The sequence below is a fragment of the Phascolarctos cinereus genome, unplaced genomic scaffold, assembly GCF_003287225.1.
Source record: "Phascolarctos cinereus isolate Bilbo 61053 unplaced genomic scaffold, phaCin_HiC Scaffold_4;HRSCAF=312, whole genome shotgun sequence".
Lineage (NCBI taxonomy): Eukaryota > Metazoa > Chordata > Mammalia > Diprotodontia > Phascolarctidae > Phascolarctos > Phascolarctos cinereus.
In genome coordinates, this window is record NW_027555847.1 from 157523924 (window position 1) to 157543982 (window position 20059).

The window sequence follows — 20059 nt, forward strand, 5'->3', positions numbered from 1 at the left end:
CCGTTCTGTCTGATATCTGAACTGATACCTCCCAATGTACCTGTTTTTTCCCTTGCTCCATCCTCAGGGGAGGTAGACTTGTTGCTGAAGAAAGGGTTAGAGTCTAACCCTGGGGCCAAGGTGTTGAGAGAAAAGGAAGGGACAGGATGTGGCTTGCAGTGGGCTGGAGCCTAGCGGTGGACATGCTGGGGCAGGAAACAGCTGTCCTGGGAGCAGGAAGATTGCCTCCTTTCCCCAGGCTCTGTGTGTGTGTGTGTGTGTGTGTGTGTGTGTGTGTGTGTGTGTGTACCTACAGCAAGAATCGCTGGGTCAGGGAACAGGGCAGGCTTAGCTTCCAAGGAGAAAGAGGCAATTCCTTCCCTGGGAGTTTGGTGGGTCTGGGAAGACAGGTGGAACCCCATTTCCAGACCACTCCAGTTCCTGTACCCTGAGCCCCGTCATATGTCTCCAGGATGTCCCGGGCTCTTTACTTTTCAAGGTCCCTTGGGTGAGCGCTTTGCTGGTCTCATGCCTTGGGACTGGGGCAGCCCCACATGTAAGTAGAGATTGAGGTTCTCAATAGGTTGTGACGGGATTGGAGATAGGAGCTGCCCTTTGCCTCCCTCCCCCCCAATTCCCCAATAGCTCCACCATTGGCTGGCTGGTCATGAAACCTGGAAGTCTACCATTAGTTTTACTCTTGGCAGATCAAAGCCTTGTCCCCTGGTGATGACACTGGGAGAATGCAAATTTTGCAGATGAAGTGAGCATGAAGGCCTGGAGTATATTGATACCTCAGCAGGAACGGCACTTCCCAGAATGCTTTCTGTACTGGTAGGCCCTCATTCAAGAGAAGACAGCTTGGTTTGGTGAGGGGAAGGTAGAAATGGGTTCTCCTGTTGGAAAGGGAACACTGTGGGGGGGCAGTTTAGGGGTGTAGAGGAGGAGGGAAGGAAGCTGAGGAGGATATGATTTAACAGTTTTGACTCATTGGAAACCCTGGCAACAGATAGCAACTGCCCACTTTATGCAGTTTTGGGGGTTGCACATGAAGAAAGGTGATAATAAGCTTTGCTTTGATGGTTGCTGCCTTAGCCTCAGCCCTCATCCCCCACGACCTGGGGTGAAGAGTGATGTAGAGGTTAAGTGGGAAGATGCTCACTCTCCAGGTGTGGGTATTTCAAGAGGCTGGAAATCCCCATCCAGAGAGGCCCAACCCTTCCTCCACCCCCCTTTACCCTCACCCTTACCCCACCCACAAGACCTATAAGGTCCCAAGGGCACCTCTGCTCTTAGCTGACGGAGCTTCTCAGACAGGAGCCATAGCTTGGTTGACCAGAGTCCAGGAAGGGCTCTGCCGGGAAGTTCGAGCTCAGAGGTTGGGCCAGTACGGGAATGGGGCTCTTATAGTTTCAGTTATCTGCACCTCCAGAGGTTTGGTTACAATAGTAAAAATCAGAAGAGACCAGGGCCTAGTATGCTATTTAGCCCCTAGGTACCACGTAGAGTGACTGAGCCCTCTGGTACCTGGATTTATGTGGAGAGTGTGAAGGAGTGTGTGTGAGTGTTCTAAAAGCTGCTGTTATCTGTGTACGTGTTATGGTAGCTCAGTAAAGGTGATTCACATTTGCCTTGAAACATTTAGGTTCATGTAGCACTCTCCTTACAACCAAGTAGGTAATGCAAATATTATCAAGACCGTTTTACAGATAAAGAAATTGAGGCTAAGGTTAAATGACTTTGCCCTGGATCACAGGACTAGTAAATGTAGAGGCTAGGATTTGAAATTGGCTCTTCTGGCTTCTGCTATGTTATATTATCTATATAAAAACCATAAAATGTATGTTTAGGGTCAGGGAATCAGGTGACAGGAAAGGTTTTGTGTGAAGGGCAGTAGGAGTTAGGATTTGGACAATGAATAGCTATTTTAGGATTTGGTTTAGCTTTGGGGCCATGCTTGCTAACCCTAAATAGTTCTCTGAGGGCAAAGACCTCTTTGGTTTTTGTCTTTGTGTCTCTAGCACATCAAATTGTAGTCGCTTAATCAATTCTTGTCGAATATGAATGCTTAGGGACCCTAGGTTCTGCTTGTACTTTCTTTCAGTGAGGAGAAGGTTAAGTCACAGGGCCAAGAGCCAGATTATTACAGTCTCTGTGTGAACATTTACACTAGAGAAATGCTGCAAAGCGGGGTTTGATTTATTGTTTGACTTAAGAAAATGCCAACGAGAAAATTAAACTTAACAGTGCGTCCAATGTACATTTTTTTTGAGAGTAAGTTTATTAAACATTTACCAGCAGACCCTTGATTGAGGGTCAAGTTTGATTTTAAAATCAGAGTCTATTGTTCTAGTTAGAGCTCAGGTTTAAGAAACTGGGGTAAGGGCTATGGCTGAGGCTAGGTTTGGGATGAGAGTGAAGTCTTAAGGTTTGTGATAATGATAGGTGTAGGGCTTAGGCAAAAGTGATGCTTAGGTGATGGGGTTTGGACTCAGATTAGGAGGGTTATTTAGGTTTTGGTGTCTGGTTAGGGTTCCAGCAAGAGTTCGGATTCAAAGTCTCCAACCACTGTGTTGAGTTCTATATGTTTGGGTCCTGGGATTAGTCTCATCCTTTTCCAGTCTTTGACATGTGTGAAAGATGGTGTGGTCTATAGTAAACAGAGAAGAAGAGTGACTGTGGGTCTTCGATGTCTGTCTATGTCTATGGTTGGTATGCCAATTTGGGTATATAATGAAGTTGCTTGTGCAAGGTTAGTCAGTTAAATATTTATTAAGCACCTACTGTGTGCCGAGTGCTTGGTGTTCATTCATTCATTCATTCATTCATTCATTCATTCATTCATTCATCTAGCAAGGCTGTGCTAAGTACCTGCTTTTGTACCCTGGCCTGGACTATGTTCTATGAAGAAGATATGGGATGAAGGCATGGTCTTTCATCCATAGGAGCCAACAGTCAAATGGAGAAGGATTGGGGAAGATATGCATGCAGGAGACAATTCAATTAAAGTAAAAGTAGTTTACAGAAAAGACCATACGAGTGATATGGAGAGTATAGGAGGATAGATCACAATGGACCAGTCTAGTCCAGGAAGGCCTCATGGAGGAGATGGATCTTGAAGGATTGGTAGGGCATATTTGTTTTTTTAAATTCAATTTTTTTTAAATTTTCAGTTCTAAATTCTCTCTGTCTCTCCTCTACATCCCTAACCCATTGAGAAGACAAGAAAAATAAAACCCTTTCAAATATGTATGGTCATGCAAAACGAATTCCCTTGTTAGCCAGATTCTTAAAAAAAAAAGTTTTTTTTAGAGCAAGAAAAAAAGAAAGAAACTGAAGAAAATATGCTTCAATATGCACTCTGAGTCCATCAGTTCTCTACCTTGAGGTAGATAGCATGCTTCAACAGGAGCTGGTAGAATATACTTGGGTAGTCTGAGAGAAAAAGAGAAGGAGGAGTAAAGGATCACAGATTTAGAGGTGGAAAGAACCTATTACCCTAATGCTGACTCTCTGGCTTCTTTTAGGTCCCAGATAAAATCCCTACAGAAAGCCTTCCCCAAGCCTTCTTAATTACAGTACTTTCCTCTGTTAATTATTTCCCATTCATCCTATCTATAACTTTCTTTGTGTATATTTATTTGCCTCTTGTCTCCCTCATTAGACTGTAAGCTCCTTGAGTGTAGGGACTGTCTTTTGCCTTTTTTTATCCCCAGTGCTTAGTACAATGACTGGCACATAGTCAGTACTTAATAAATATTTATTGAATTGAGTTGAATTAAAGGTCATTGAGCCCAACCTCTTTTTTGTACAGACAGGAAAGCTAAGGTCCAAAGGGTTTATAAAGTGATTTGCCAGGGTCAAACAGCTAGTAAGGGTCTGAGGTGGGATTAGAACCCATTGCTTCCCCACTCCAAGTCCGGTACTCCTGTTACACCTTGTAGCCTCAATGACAGGTGAAACTGTGGGTATCAACAGTGGAATCCTAATTCCAATATATCCTGCCGAATTCCCAGGGATATCATAACCCCTGAAACCAGAGTCCTCAACCTTTTTTATGTCAGGGACCCCTTGGGCAGTCTCATGAAACTCATGGACACCTTTTTGGAATAATGTTTTTAAATAATTGAAGGAAATGCTGAATTTCAGTCTATGGACCCCTGAAATCTGTTCTGAGGCTAAGAACCCCTGCTCTAATGTCTAGAAAGCATTAATATAAGCATACTTTGTGTATGTCTGTGTGGATATCCATATACATATATGGGGGGGAGCAGATTGGACTGCTTGTGCTATCATAAGGTCTGCCTTATTCTCTCACTCCCCCCACTAATGATTTACCACAAGGAGGTCTATCCCTTCCCGAAGTCCAGATTCCCACAGGCTGCTTGCCCGGCCCCGGGTCCAGCCCCGATGAGGGTCCTGACCTTGAAAGCTACAAACTCTGGAAAGCCCCTTGCTTACTCCTTCCCTGGCAGGGATTTCATGGAAGAGGGGTTTAAAGGGGGAGGAGGAGCTAGAGAGCTGGCAACATGGCCCCCTTTTGCCGGAAATTAGGACCTTTATGTGGACCTTTCCTGGCATCTTCCAGACTGCCCAGATTCAAGTCTCTTGCCTGAATTCTCCTGAAAACCATCCTAACCTTCTCTACCCATTTCCTGGGCTTGCCATCATTCATGACAGTTGCCAGTTACCACTCAGGATCACAGAGGCATCCAACAGATGTAGGATTCCAATCTGCCAGGCGGGACTGGAACTTCAGAGCCTGTAAACGTCTTTGTCTGCCTGCTTGATATTCCCATGCCTTCTTCCCTTTTCTCTTCATGTACAAAGTCTTAGGCCATGAGTGGTCCTAGCACCTACCTGCAGCCGACACAGCCAGTGTCCACACCTCAGATCTGGATGGCCAGTACCAAAGCCAAGGTGCCGTTTCCTTTAGCCCAACTGCCTCATTTCCTTCCCGCTCTCACTTTCTCCTACCTTGCTTTTTCACTTCCTTCCACATGGGACTCACAAAATGCTTTCTCTGCTGTTGGGTTGTAAAGGGCTCAGTAACAGGAAACAACAGCCTTATAATTTCCTTGCCCTATTTCTGTTGCCAAAACCTTGAGAAGAATTCACTAGCCTCAATTCATTCATTAGACTTTTCATAGGAAACAAAGAATCCCAGAGTTGGTAAGGATCTGAGATTATCCAGTCCAACCTACACCTGGGACAACTAGTGGTCATACAACCTTAACCTGAAGACATTTGATGGTGAGGAACTCACTACCATTCCAAGCAGCCCATTCCACTTTTAGAGAGCTCTATTGATTTCCCCTTAAATTGAGTGGAGATTTGCTCTTGTTTTAAATTCTACCCATTGCTACAAGTTTAGCCTCCTGGCACTGAGTACAACAAACCTAATCTATCATTTGAATATAGCCCTTTGAATACTTGAAGACAGCCATCTTCTACTTCCTAGATATTCTCTTCTCCAAGCTAAACATTCCTAGTTCCTTCAAATAATCCTTTTATCAAATGGATTCAATTCCTTTCATCAACCTCGGTCCTTTCCTTTGAATGCATTCCAGATTGCCAGTGTCCTTTCCAAAATATGGTGCCCAGGACTGAACAAAACATTCCACCATAGTCTGACCAGGTCAAAGAACAGAAGGATTACACCTCAACAGACCTTCCCCACCCCATCCTGAGCACTGTGTTTCTATTGATATCACCCAAAATCTCATTAGCTTTTTTTTGTCTGCTGTATTAAACTCATGTTGAATTTTTAGTCCACTTAATCCTGAACTTTTTTCACATGAATACTACCCATATAATGCTCTTTTGGTAACTGTCCAGTTTGTTTGTTTGTTTTTTAACCCAAATGTAGGAATTAACATTTATCTTTATTAAATTTCACTTATGAAATTTTGAGCTCATCCTTTTTAGCCTGTGGAGTCCTTTTTGGATACAAACTCTGTTGTCCAACGTGTTTGTTATGTGTGTTCTGTGGCATCTTGGTGTGTTTGTGCCACTTCTTTCTTCATCTGAGCCAAACCTGTACAACTTTGTAGTAGGCAGGGGCCAAAGTTAAAATAGGCTAAATTTCTTTGGGCCGCTGATAGGTTTTCAGTGGCTCATTTTCCAAGTAAAGGTATAATTAATGATTAAACTATTTTGCAAATAAGCCAATTTTTAAAAAGGGAAATTTCAATTAACATAAATTAATTACACTTATTACTGAAGATTTTTATTTGTCATGAAATTAATCCTTTCAGACTAGAGACCTACTGATAATGTTGGGTGCTGAGGGTCATGTGACAAACAGGAGAAAGTGAGCAGTGGCAACCCACCCACCAAGTTACATGATGGGCACAATAATGACTAGTGGAAGGAAGGTTAAGTGGGGTACAGACAAAGCACTGTTTTTATCTTTTCTCTCTTTCTTATTCTCTACATTTTTCAAGGGCTGCCTGAAATCGGTTAGTGGGCCACAAACGGCCTGAGGGCCGAATATTGTGCAGGCCTGATCTAATCCATTTTTAAAACAATGTCTGGCAGAGCAGAACAAAAGCAAAGCCCCATGGCCCTCCACTACAGACCTCTTTCCAGATTGAAGTTAATTAAATTAAGTGAACAAATCAACAACTTACTAGTGCCAGGCACTCTACTAAGTACTGGGAATACAAGCATGAACCGGAAAAAAAAAACCAGTCCCCATCCTCGATGAACTTAACAGTCTAATGGCAGAAGAAACCCATAGAGAGGGGAAAGGTAAGCAGGAATACTAAGGTGCCCAGCAAGGCAGGGCACGGTGGAAGAAGCCCAGAGTACAGCCTGAACAAGAATTAGACATGGTTGACCTGGGCATTCTTCTTAAATGGAGGTTCTGGAAGGGGCCATCCAATCAGAATGTATGAATTCCAGTCCTGGTGAAAAGGTTTCTGGGGACCTGGTAGAGAGAGTCGGGAGTATAGCCTGGAGACAAATGAGAAATGATTAATCACCATTCTTTGGGAATAGTTGTTCAACTAATTTCAAATCCATTTAACTTATCTATTATCAAGCCCACCATTCTCTATTTAGTCCATAAAGATACAATGGGACATTTGGTTACATTTCAATTACGTTTTCCCACTGGGAAGAGAATGTGCTGACCAGATAACAGCAGTGTTCAGGTCCACTTGGCTATTCCACTCAGCTATTATCAGAATACATTGTCTTTCTGTTTCCTTCAGTTTCTGGTGAGCTTGGTTATTCTGAATCAGTCCCCAGAGCCTCATTAACTTGGGGGGAGGAGGGAATCACCATTCCCACACCTAAGCCAAATACCAGCCATAGGGTCTAATCTCACCAAAATACAGGTCTACCTTGCAGCTCTGTCAGATAATTCAATTCAACAGATCCTAAAATTTTTATCAAGTGCCTGCTAGGACAAAGGCATTATACTAGGCACTGGAGAGATGAAGATTTTTTAAAAAAATGACCCAGCACCTATTCTTATCTAGTAGAGAGATGAAACATATACACGAATATGTATGAAACAAGGCATGGAAGAATGAGGGGAAGAATTTTGGTTAACATTTTAAAAGAGAGAAAATATGTTTGTCTGGGAGAATGGGGAAGGCTCCATGTATAAGGTTCTATCCGTCTCTGTGTCTCCTACTATTATGATGCCACACATGCACGCTGACAGGCATCCTGTGAGGGGACTGAGACCAATGCTGGAATTATCAATCAATCAATCAGTCAATCAACAAACATTTATTTACTGTGTGCCAGGCATTATGTTAAGCTGTTGTTGTTTGTCCTTCATTCTGGAAGAGGACCATGGCATTAGGGAGGTGATGCCATGACTTGCAATTGAATTGGATTTAAGTCACCAGCCTCACTTTCTCCTCTGGAGCCATCTGGGTCCAGTGGCAAGATATAGATCAGGATGACTGGAGATGGCCCTGGATGCAGTGGAAGACCTTTGTCTTTTAAAGTTGAGGTCTTTAACAGGTCTCAGTTTAACTGAGGCAGTGCCCTTTCAGTGATTAAGGTTAGGTAAGAAATGAGACAAAGAATGGCCTCTTATATCTAGTTTAAAAAAAAATCAATCTGAGAGGGGAAGACCCTAAGGGTTTCTGGGAAAAACAGAAACAATTGCTATTTAAATTCACTCTGAGCCATCTGGGCCCAAACAATGGTGCTTAGGCTAAGACCTATTGTTGGCCAATCAGTGAGAGGCAGAGTGAATTGGGTTTAAGGTGTGGCCCTAAAGAAAGAAATGTAGCCCATAAACTCCAAGATATCTTGGGATGTTTCAGCAATCAAAATTTACTTTCCTTTGGGAAGAGCATGGGAAGGTAAGGGTATGATATCCAATGTGGACAAAGGGAGAAGGGCAGGAAAGGGAAGAGAAGGGAAGGGGGAGGGGAGGAGAGGGGAGCACTGGGGATGCAAAAAAGAGAAAAGCTAGTCCTTTAGTCCTTGCCCTCAAGGATTTTACTCTCTAATGGTTATGGTCAATGTAGTTTGGGCTCAGAATTTGATTGTTGGGATCAGTACTGTGGCTGGCATCTCTTTGGGATAATCAAGTCACTACTAACATGGGCTCAGAATGCAATGATTGGAGTGTTCATGTATCTCAGAGTTCATAAGGTAACTGGGCTGGGCTAAGGGTGTGGTGATCAAAGACAGTGATTGGACTAATAGCATGTGGGCATTGTGATGTTTGCAATCAGAGTTCTGTGATAGCTGGAGTGGGAGGTGATTTGGATCAGTGTTTGGGACCTTACTGTCACCTATAACTTCATGATCTTGAAATCTAAAATTCTTCCTTTAATCAGTCAAGCAATCAACAAACATTTATTAAGCTGATCTTATGTGCCAAGCACTGGGAATATAAATACAAAGAATGAGATGATCTCTGTTCTCAAGAAGCTTACATTCTAATGAAAAGGCATAAACAACATCACATCTGTCTAGCTCTCCCTCGGCTTGGTTCTTCTGAAACCTATTCTTTGTCCTTACCTTAAACCACAGTAAATCTACTCATTCATGTTTGTCCAGTCTATCATAACTTTCTTAAAGTCCCAACTGAAATCCCTTCTTTTACTGTAAGATATCTGCATCCCTTCTTAATTCTGGTGCTTTCCTTCTGTTAATTATTTCCTATTTATCCTGTTTAGCTTGCTTTGTATATGTTTGATTGCATATAGTCTCTCCCATTAGATTGTAAGCTCCTTGAGGGAAAGGGACTGTCTTTTGCCTTTTTTTTATCCTTAGCACTTAATAAATGCCTAGCTCATAGTAAGCACTTAATAAATGTTTATTCATTGATTGACTAATTATCACCTCTGCTCTGAGCCCACTTTCCTTCCTTTAAAAAAAAAAAGTCAGCCCTTCAGAAAAACCTGGAAAGACTTGTATGGTTTGATGCTGAGTGAAATGAGCAGAACCAGGAGAATGTTGTAGACATAACAGCCATGTTGTGTGATGACTAATATTGATAGACTTAACCCTTCTCAGCAATACAAGGATCTAAGACAGCTCCAAAGGCCTCATGATGGAAAATGCTATCCCCATCCAAAGAAAGAACTAAGGAGTTTTAATGCAGATTGAAGCATACTATTTATTATTATTATTTTTGTCTTCTGTTGTGTTTTGTTTCCTCTTTCTGGTGGTTCCTCCTATTGGTTCTAATTCTTACGTATAACATCACTAATGTGAAAATATGTTTAATAGGAATGTCTATGTATAGCCTATATCAGATTGTGGGGCTGACATGGGGAGGGAGATAGGGAGGGAGGAGGAGAAAAATTTAAAACTGAAAGGCTTATGGAAGTGATTGTTGATAATTAAAAATAAATTAATTTAAAAAACAAAAAAAGTCAGCCTAATTTATTTTTATTTTTTAACTTTTATTTTTTCAATGAATGAAAATTTATCTTCTCTTTTTCATTCCTTTTTTCCCATTAAAAAAGAAAAGAAAAACAAGATCCTCCTAATAAATATTCATAAACAAACAAAAGAAATTCCTGCATTAACTCTTGTCCAAAGTGGAAAAAAATATGTTTCAATTTTTATCCTTAGTCCATCACATCACAGAAAGTGGGTACTTGTTTTATCACAGGAGTCCTCTGGAAGTCTTTCCAAGTTGTTTGTGTTTTCAATGTTGTTGTTATTGTATAAATTATTCTCCTGGTTCTGCTCACTTCACTCTGTATCAGTTCATAGAAATCTTCCCAGGTTTCTCTGAAACCACCAACTTTCCTTCCTAACAGTCCAGATGAAATAGGTAGCTAATTCAACTCGACATCATCCTCTACGATAGAATCTTGCCTTCTTGTCTGCTTATGCCTTGCCCAAACCTTCTTAGCAAGGAAAGACATACAGTCTGGGAGTTTCCTTCAGGATTCAGTTCAAGTACAGCCTTCTATATAAGCTCTCTCCTGACCCCTCCAGCTACTACAAATTCCTCCTCCAGATACTACCAAATCACATTGTATCTATTTTACAAATACTTATTATGTCTATATTGTCTTCTTTTAGCTTTATTGTGTGGAGGGCAGGGGCTTTTTTTTTTTTGTCTCTTCTCCTGAAAGCCTAGTTCAGCGTCTTGGCTAGGCACTTAATACTTGTCTGTTGATTGATTGATTGGAAGATCAGTTAGGAAGACCAATGGTGTAGTTGAAAAGTGACAACAGCCAGAAATAGGGTAGGAGCTTTATGAGTAGAGAGAAGGAGATGACGTGAAGGCTGTTAAGGAAGTAGAATAGATATGGCATGATGTTATAGACCATGACCTGACATAGGCTGGTCCAATAGTTCAGGTTCGGGATTGAAGTGAAACAAGATACTCATAGATCATTTAACAGCTGATGAAAGGAGGCTTGCTTAAGCATAGTATAGAAAGGCTATTCAGCAAGGACACATCACTGATTCAATGGGGCAAAACTTCCCTGCTTCAGTGTTGGTCATGCTGGTGCACTGGTCAAAAGCCTTTTTCTATTTTGTCTTTTGCACTGAGGCCACAAGGAAGCTAAAGGTCAATGGGTTCAGCCTTTGTCCCTTGGGCCAATTGTGTCTCAAGGTGATTTCAATACCTTTTAAGGAAAAAATGAACAACTTTTTTGGTCAGCCTTAGGATAGAGCTCCTACCATAGCAGATGATTGGATAAGGAAAACTGAGAAGGTGATTATGGCTCTGAAATCACCAACTTGAGTCATTGGGAATGAAATACAATCCTTTCCTTTCTTTCTTCCTTCCTTCCTTCCTTCCCTCCTTCCTTTCTTCTTTCCTTCCTTCTTTCTCTCCTTCTTTCCTTTTATGCAGTTTTTCCAAAGAAAAGTGTGATCAGAGATTGAAATAAAGGAGGTGAGAAAAGGGAACAATGGAAATGGCTTTTGAAGTGTGGAGTAGTGGTGAAGTGGAAGCTCATGAGGGGTGTTTTCAATTTTCTCAGTAAATAAGATAGAAGGCAAGGTCTTTAGTGGGGCTGAGGGGAGAGATGTAAAGAGGACTGAAGGACCGAAGAGAAGGTTTGGAGCAGCTGCTGAGGAGACTGTGAAACAGAATTTATCAGAGAAGAATAAAAGGATTACTGTGCAACAGTAAGAACCCAGATGAGATAAAATAATATAAATTTGCAGGGAACTTCAACATGTCTAAAACAACTTATCTCTCTCCCAGAACTTATTTTTACAGAAGAAACAGAGACAAAAGAAGGTTAAGCAATTTGCCCAAGGTCACAGAGGTACTTGTGTCAGAAGTGGAATCTGAACCTAGTTCCCAAAATAATTTTCAAGCACAATCTGAACCCCCTCTACTCAAAACTCTCCAATGGCTCTGTAATACTCGTTATATAATATATAATAAATTTCTCAGCCTGGCATTTAAAAGCCTTTATAATTTGACTCTAATCTACCTTTCCAGGCTTATTTTAACTTCTTCACATCCACACTCCAGTGTGAATTACTTGCTCTTCCCCAAACTTGGGGAACTTATCTCTGTCCTTTTGCATAGACTGTCTGTGCCCTATTCCTGAAGTATATTCCCTTTTCGCCTCTTCCTCTTATAATTCTTAACTCCCTTGAAGGCTCAGCTTAGGTGCCACCTCTTAAAGAAAGTCTTCCTTGATCCCTTCAATTTTTATTGTTCTCTCCTTCCTTAAATTATCTTGTATTTTCATGCCTATTTACATACCATTTCCCCTCAGTGGAATGTAAATTCCTTGAGGGGCAGGACTGTTTCATCTTTTTGTCTTTGTGTCCCTAGTCCCTAAGTACACTGTCTTGACATTGCAGGCCAGGAGGCCTAGTTTGGGTCATTCTGGTGGTTCAAGTTGAAGACTAGAACGAAATGGGACACTTCAATGAACAGTTAACAAAAGGTTTATTTAGCCATTGCATAGAAAGGATGCTCAGCAGGGACACAACGCTGGTTCAGGTAGACATGAACCTCTCTTGGAAATATCACAGGCTCTTTATATGTAGAACATTAAACCCCAGGAAGACAACTCTATATTGGCTTGGCTGGGGATCTTTTTAGGCTCAAGATGTGTTAACTGAAATGGTAGTGGAACATAGGCCAAGCCTGAGAGGCACCTACTTCTCTTCTCTTGGGTGAGGCTACTGGGAAGCCATGTCAAAAAATCAAGCCTTAGTCCCTTGGAACAATTAAGCCTAGAGGAAGGTTTCAGTACCTTTTAAGGAACAACTAATCTAGTCTTAGTAGGTGTAGGGCCTTAGGAAATGCTAAGCCAGACCACGTGACAGGGATGTAGGAAATATTGCTTTTATCACCCCTATACATAATAGACTTCATAAATGTTTGTAGACTTGAATTTCTTTAAATTAGGGTCAATCGTTTTTTCTTCTTTTTTAATAATTCCCACCCACCCACAATTACATGTAAAAATAATTTTAGCATTTTTTTAAAGTTTTGATTTTCAAATTCTATTCTTCCTTCCCTCCCCTCCCACCTCCCTGAAATCGTAAGCAATCCGATATAGGTTATACATGTGCAATCATGTGAAACATATTTTCACATTAGTCATGTTGTAAAAGAAAAAGAAAGAAATTAAGCTTTGGTCTGTATTCAGACACCACCAGTCCATCAGTTCTTTTTCTGGAGGTGAATAGCATTTTTCAACATGAGTCCTTTGGGATTGTCTTGAATCATTGTATTGTTGAGAATAGCTAAGTCATCAACAGTTGTTCATCGTACAATATTGCTATTACTATGTACAATATTCTACTGGTTCTGCTCACTTCTCTTTTGCATCAGTTCATGTAACTCTTTCCAGGTTTCTCTGAAATCATCCTGCTCATCATTTCTTTTTTTAAAAATTTTTTAACAATCACTTCCATACTCTTTTGAGTTTTAAATTTTTCTCCCCCTCCCTCCCCAAGATGGTGTTCCATCTGGTATAGGCTCTACATATACATTCCTATTAAACATTTTCACATTCGTCATGTTGTAAGGAAGAATTAGGACCATTAGGAGGAAACACAAGAAAGAGGAAAGAAAACAAAACAGAAGAAAAAAAAAGAGCAAATAGTATGCTTTGATCTGCATTCAAACTCCATAGTTCTTTCTCTGGATGTGGATAGACTTTTCCATCATGAGTCTTTTGGAATTGTCTTAGATCATTGTATTGTTCAAAAGAGCTCAGTCTAACAAAGTCAGTCCTCACACCATGTGGCTGTTATTGTGTACAATGTTCTTCTGGTTCTGCTCACTTCACTCAGCATAAATCCATACAAGTCTTTGCAAGTTTTGCTGAAGTCTGCCTGTTCATCATTTCTTATAGCACAATAGTATCTATTACAATCATATACCACAACTTGTTCAGCCATTCCCCAATTTATTGACATCCCCTCAATTTCCAGTTCTTAGCTACCAGAAAAAGAGCTGCTATAAATATTTTTGTACAAATCCATCCTTCCTCCCCCCACCTCCCTTTTAAAAAAATCTCTTTGGAATACATCCTAGTAGTGGTATTACTGGATCAAAAGATATGCAGTTTTATAGCCCTTAGTGCATAGTTTCAAATTGCTCTCTAGAATGGTTGGATCAGTTCACAACTCCATCAACAAAGCATTAATGTCCCAGTCTTCCCACATCCACTCCAACATTTATCACTTTCCTTTTCTGTTATGTTAGCCAATCTGGTAGATGTGAAGTAGTACCTCAGAGTTATTTTTTAAAAAATTTATCAGTTTTGTTTTTTTTCAGAATCTTTTTTTTATTATTTTGATTTATCAACAATCACTTCCATAAACTTTTAAATTTAAAATTTTTCTCTCCCTCCCTCCTCACTTCCCTTCCCAAGATGGTGTGCAATCTGATACTGGCTCTATATACCCATTCCTATTAAACATTTTCACATTAGTCATGTTGTAAGGAAGAATTAGAACCAATAGGAGGAACCACAAGAAAGAGAAAACAAAACAAAACAGAAGGAAAAGGTAGCAAATAGTATGCTTTAATCTGCATTCAAACTCCATAGTTCTTTCTTTGGATGTGGATAGCATTTTCCATCATGAGACTTTTAGAGATGTCTTAGATCCTTGCATCGCTGAGAAGGGCTAAGTCTATCAATGTTAGTCATCGTATAACATGGCTGTTACTGTGTACAACATTCTTCTGGTTCTACTCACTTCACTCAGCATCAATCCATACAAGTCTTTCCAGGTTTTTCTGAAGTCTGACTACTCATCATTTCTTATAGCACATCAGCATTCCATTACATTCATGTACCACAGCTTGTTCAGCCATTCCCCAATTGATGAGCATCCTCTCAGTTTCCAATTCTTTGCCACCACAAAAAGAGCTGCTATAAATATTTTTGTACATGTGGGACCTTTTCCCATTTATATGATCTCTTTGGGATACAGCCCTAGAAGTGCTATTGCTGGATCAAAGGGTATGCACATTTTTATAGCCCTTTGAGCATAGTTCCAAATTGCTCTCCAAAATGGTTGGATCAATTCACAACTCCACCAAAAATACATTAGTGTTCCAATTTTCCCACATCTTCTCCAACATTTATCATTGCCTTGTTTTGTCATGTTGGCCAATCTGATAGGTGTGATGTGGTTGGTACCTCAGAGTTGTTTTGATTTGCATTTCTTTAATCAGTAGTGATTTACAGCATTTTTTTCATATGACTATAGATGGCTTTAATTTCTTATCTGAAAACTGCCTACTCACATCGTTTGACTATTTATCAATCAGGGAATGATTTGTATTCTTATAAATTTTACTCAGTTCTCTATATATTTGAGAAATGGGGCCTTTGTCAGAGAAATTTACTACAAGATTTCTCCCAGTTTTCTTTCCTGAAAACTTTTAAAGTTAATATAATCTAAATTATCCATTTTACATTTTGTAATGCTCTCTATCTCTTGTTTGGTCTTAAATTCTTCCCTTATCCATATATCTGACAGGTAAACTATTCTATGCTCCCTTAATTTGCTTGTGGTATCAGAATTAGGGTCAATCATTGTCAAGTGATTTGGGACCTCATGTGACAGTTACAACAATAATATCTTTAATTGATATTGTACTTTACAGTTTTCAAAAGTGCTTTCATAAACACGATTTCATTTGATTGCAATTTCATCACAATGACATTAAGACAGGGTAGATATCATTATCATATAAATATGAAAACTGAGGCTTAGAGATGGTAAGTGATTTGTCTAAGGTTCCATGGCTAGAGTAGTGGAGCAAAGACTACAGTCATTTGGCTTCTAGTACAAGGCTCTTTCCATTTCTTCCTATCTGTGTTACACTACATATTGGCCAATAAGAGAGAGAACTAGGGGTCAATGCTGAGTTTAAGATGAGCCTGAGGGTGATTGAGGTCAGTGGATAGTGTTTATGAGGTAACTGGGTAAGTCAATGAGTTGTAGTTAGAATCACTATGAGGCAATCAGGATCACTGTTGGGATTGTGATTGTGGTCTATGAATCTATGTATTGTTATTGGGTTCTGAACCTCCAGCATACTTAGTGTACATTGACCTGGTTAGTGTGAGGGAGACAGAGTGGCACACTGGAAGGAGCATTTGGATGTAGAGTCAGAGGATCTGGGTTCAAATCCTACCTATTACACTGCCTAGGTGACATTAGGCAAATCACTTAACCTTCTACTGTCTCTACTTCCTCTACTCTAAAATGAGGGGGTTTAGGGGGTAGGGAGCCTGTGGCCTCAAGGCTACATGTGGCCTTCTAGATCCTCAAGTGTGGCCCTTTGACTGAATCCAAGCTTCACAGAACAAATCCCCTTAACAAAAGGTTTTGTTCTGTAAAACTTGGACTCAGTCAAAAGGTCACACCTGAGGACCTAGAAGGCCACAGGTTCCCCACCCCTGGACTAGACTTTGGCCTCTGAGGTACCTTCTAGCCCCAAATCTGGGATCCTTTGATTAGGGCAAGTATTGGACTGGGTTCAGTGTGCTAACTCTGGGGTGAGCCCTGTGAGTATGTGGCCAATATGTGGTGATTGTTCTTTTGGAGGGAGACTGGAGTCAGTTTGAGGTGATAGGAAGCAGGAACATGATGTAAGGTTGTGAGAAATCTTCCAGACTGGTCTCTTTATTTCCAGGAATCAGGTGGTCATAAACACCTGTCTAGAGGGAAGTCTCTAAACCACGTGCTTCCTTCTTTTCCTTTTGTTTTCTGCTTGACTTCTGATGCTCACTCACACACTCTTATTCAACCACTAGGTTAAGTTTGTTTATTTGTTTAACTGCCTCAGCCGTGGTGGTGAGTTAAAAGAAAACCTTGCTCAGATCGTTAGGATTGCATTTTTTTTTTTAGAAAAAAAAAGAGAATTACTCTTCCCCCACCAAAAAAAAATCCCTCAAAGGATTCTTTATAACCCCGTTAAACTTCACCTCGTCCAGGATCTGCTGATTCCTCTCTTGATCATATGGCTTTGCCCCTCACATACACTTTCTTGGCACCTCTCTTAAGCAGTATTTTGTTTTATAGTTTTTTATGCTATGTGTCATGTACCTGACTTGACCAATGAAATGTAGCATAGTGTAGGAGCAAAAATGCCAGTCAAAATCAAGAAGATGTAGGTTCAAGTCCTTGCTAGCTGTGGGATCTTAGGTAGGTTATTTAACCTCAGTTTCTCATTTGTAAAATGAGGAGATTAGATTAGCTAAGTTTCCTCACAGCTCTAAATCTATGTTCCTATGATTCATGAAAGGAGGGAGCCAAGCTTTCCTAAATTTTGTAATCCTTTGGAGAGCAACTTGGAATCATGCCCAAAGAGTCATAAAACTGTGAATATCCTTTGACCCAGCCATACCACTGTTAGGTCTGTTTCTCAAGGTGATCAGAGAAAAAGGAAAAGAAATGATATGTTCTAAAATATTTATAGAAGCTCTATGGTGGCAAAGAACTGGAAATTGAGGGGATGACCACCAATTGGGGAATGGATGAATACATTGTGGAATTATGATTGTGATGGAATAGTATTATTGTACTGTCAGAAATGAGAAGCAAGTTGATTTGAGGGAAACATGGAAAGATTTGCACAAAGTAATGCTGAATGAAATGAGCAGAACCAAGAGAACGTTGTATACAGTAATAGAAATATTGTTCAAAGAACAACCGTGAATGACTAAGCTATTTTGAGTAATATGATCATTCAAATCAACTATGAAGGACTTATGAAAGAAAATGCTGTCCATCTCCAGAGAAAGAACTGATTTATGGAATTATGTATTGTATGGTTCCACATATATACCTATATCAAATGTTGGCTTTCTCCAATGCAGGGTTAGGAGAGAGACAACTTGGAACTCAAAATGTAACAAAAAAATTAATTAAAAAAAATTTGCAATCCTTCTAGTACCTGGGCACTATGTCCAGCATACAGTTGTTGCTTAATAAATGTTCACTGAAATGAGCAGAACCAGGAGAACATTATACACAATAACAGTAATGTTGTGCAATGATCAACTATGATCCACTTAGCTCTTCTCAGTGATAATTCCAAAAGACTCATTACGGAAAATGCTATCCATATCCAGAGAAAGAACTGATGGAGTCTGAATGTGGATTGAAGCCTACTATTTTTACTTTTTTTGTGTGTTTTTTTTCCTTTGTTCTGTTTCTTCTTTTATAACAATGACTAATGATTATACATGTATAACCTATATCAGATTGCTGTCCTGGGGAGGGAGAGTAAGAGAAAAATTTGGAACTCAAAATCTTTCAAAAAAAAAGAATGTCAAAATTTGTCTTTACGTGTAATTGGAAAAAATCAAATACTACCAAATTTTTAAAAATGTTCACTGAATTTGAAATCAAAAGTCAATACAATGATTTGGGTCCACTGTGAGATGTTCAGGGAGGGTTGATGCTCTATGGTTAGTGGAAAGTGACTGGTGATGAAAGTGCTGGGCCTGGGAACAATGCTGGGATGGAGACCAGTGTGAGGTTATGGGATGAGAGGGGCTGGTGCTATGATGCTGTGATTGTGGTTATAATGGGAGGTCCTTCATCTTGGTTATTGTAGTTTCTGGGTTGGTAGGGAAAGATCATCGTTGATGGGGGCTATTCTTAGGTAGATCTGTCCCTGCGCCAGGACTGTCTTTGCCTTTCCCAAGATTTCCAGCTCAGAGTAGATGGCATTTGGTTATGAAACTGAAACATATTCTTTATAAGTATCACAGGCTCCTTTTATGAAGAATATTTAGACCTTAGGAGGTAACTTAATACTGGATAGGTTAGGGATCCTCTTAAGCTTCCTTTTAACTCAAATATAAGAGAAAATGAGAATTTCCCTCTTGGATTAGAATTCTATTTCTCATAGGGGCACCAAAGGATATGATGTGGAAAGGCATGTATACTCTCCCTGATCAACCTGAATACTACCCTCACCCCTGCCAGATTTTCATAAACATTGACCCAACCTTCTGAACCCATTTCAAATATGTATTGATGTTATCTTTGTTATATTCTTTTTTATTTGATCTGAAGTTATTTCCCTCGAACTTCTAGAGGGCACATAGAAGGAGAGAATTTGGGAATGAGATTCAGATCTCACAAGATTTTATGGATTTTAAACATGATTCTTATCCTTTGGCCATACAGAATGGAATTTTAAGCTTCTCTGTTTGGCCTATGTCCTGTCCCTCTCGTCTTGATCATGGAACCCCTGTATATGATACAATCCCATGGCTTGGTTTGGATCTGATAAGAGTCAGTGTTGTTTAACCACAGAACTCTACATTAAATCAGGATGCCTGGCTTCTCACCCTGGCTCTGCCATTCATTCACTATCTGACCCTTGTTGACTCATTTCCCTCCCCTGGACTTCACTTTCCCCTCCCGCAGCTTTCTCACTGGCTCTCTGATCCCTGGGGAGGAGGCTGGCAGGATGGGATGCCTCCAGGGGTCCCCTTTAAATTTTGCCTGAGTTGTCATTCTAGGCAAACATCTGGGGTACTGTGAGTGGGCCTGGGGTTTGTGAGTTGCCCTGTGAACTGCTGTAAGTACTGGGGTCATCAACCTTCAGAAATAAGGACAACACTCTGGGCAGGGCCACATCTATCTTTTTTTCCAGAGTAGATTGGCCAAATTAGGCAGCCAGATTGCAGATTTTGGGGGAAGACAGTGTGTGTGTGTGTGTGTGTGTGTGTGTGTCTGTGTGTGTGTCCTTCTCACAACAATGTTTTTAAATTAGTAGAATAATATGCGTAGTATTTAAGGAAATCAGTTATACTGAAGTGCAGTTATAAGGATTTCAACAGTAACAAAAAAGAAATTCATGCATTCCCTGAAATCTATTCATGGCAAGAAGTTCTTCACTAGCCGGTTGGTGATGGAAAGAGATGCTTGTAAACCCAAAGCACTGCCACCCCCCAGCCATTTGGCGACACCCACATTTCATAAAAGGACCATAGTTCTATCAAGCCCTAACCTCTCTCTACTGACTTTCAGTCTATCATCTCCAACTACCTCCCAGACATCCCTTCCAGGATGTCTAGTAGACATCTTAAACTTGACATGTCTAAAACCGAAGTCATCCTTCCCCCATAACCCTCTTCTCCTTTCCCACACACTTGTCCTATTACTGTAGAAG